We start from the raw sequence: 1,410 nt of genomic DNA, 5'->3' as shown, positions 1-1,410 counted from the left end.
GTGTTAAAGGGGGGTTAATATGACAGATTGGTTCTTGGGAAAACGTGATACCATAAAATTTCGAAATGGAGTTTTGTAAAGTTGCGGTAAAATAGCTTAATTAATTTGTATAAGAATAAAAGTATATTAATTGTAATATTGAAGTTGGTTGGAAAAACTCAGTTTAGAAAATTATTTCACTAGTAATATGAGTTAGCAAATTAGAAATAGGAGTTATAGGTTATATAAGCACTAATTATCTGGCTTTCTTTACAGGTATACATGTGTATTTTTGATTACGAGACACATGTGATAAAGATGGCGAATTTAGTTTCATCTTTCGGGTTCGATACTTCTGTGTAATTTCCAACCTCCGACTTTAAGAGTGATGAGAATTATCCTTCCGCCGTAGAGAAGTGATATAATCTAAAAGATCACAAACTGTTGAATATACTATAAATATTACCATGTACGCTAAATATGTCAGAATTATTCTGTACGAATTACCTTAAGGGAAGAACGTTCATAAAAGGCTTCTGCGACCGAATTTTGGACTTAACTTTAGATTTTAACGCAAACAGATGATTATTAGTCTCGTATACAAAATCAGTGGGCCAATTGGGTAGATATAGAATTTAAACACGTGTTTGTTCAGCGACATGGATATCCAGTTCTTAAGGTAAATCATTGTTCATAGTAAAGATGTTTTTATCTATTTAATTTTATCTTATTTCTCGAAACAAATCGAACAAATATTCTTTCAACTTCAGCAGTTAAAGTATTATATAGGCTTAACTTAATAGATAGAATAGTTCCACAAATTGTGTATAGGACTTTCTCGGTGTATCAAAACAATTTCCGTTACCTATAATGGATAAGTGTGTGATTAATTTTGCTTCAACACGTCGAAACCGTATTTGTTATGTATTTACGACAGTTGTGTTTGATTCTTTGTTAACGTAGCAAATTAATATGTGATAAGAATAGCAAAGCTTTTAATTAATTCTTTCTTAACAAATTGAAGTAGTCTTTGATAGGAATTGCAGAGAGTGTTGTGAATTATTCTCATTTAATACATTGAAGAGTATGTTTTAGGTATATATATATATAACACAGTATCGTTGCCAACTTTCTTGATATATCGAAACAATGATAAATACAGTAAAAATTGTGATGAATTAATCTTTAATACATACAAATTCAGTGTTAAAGGTCAGCGGTGATAATCATCTTTCCTTGACATGTTAAAATAGTTTTACCAAAAAACCTGATTAACTATTTTTTAATACTTTATAAATAATAAAAGATCAACATTTATATTAGTTCTTTGATTCAATGTCTTCTCTATACATAATTGAATAAGTAGAGTTGTTTAAACATTTGTTTAAAAACAAGTAAAAGCTTGGAATGGTCTATTCTTTCATTGGGGGT

This window comes from Limulus polyphemus, unplaced genomic scaffold (assembly GCF_000517525.1).
Source record: "Limulus polyphemus unplaced genomic scaffold, Limulus_polyphemus-2.1.2 Scaffold945, whole genome shotgun sequence".
In the NCBI taxonomy this organism is placed as follows: domain Eukaryota; kingdom Metazoa; phylum Arthropoda; class Merostomata; order Xiphosura; family Limulidae; genus Limulus; species Limulus polyphemus.
The sequence above is the reverse complement of the archived record's forward strand: the minus strand, read 5'-3'. Positions refer to the sequence as shown.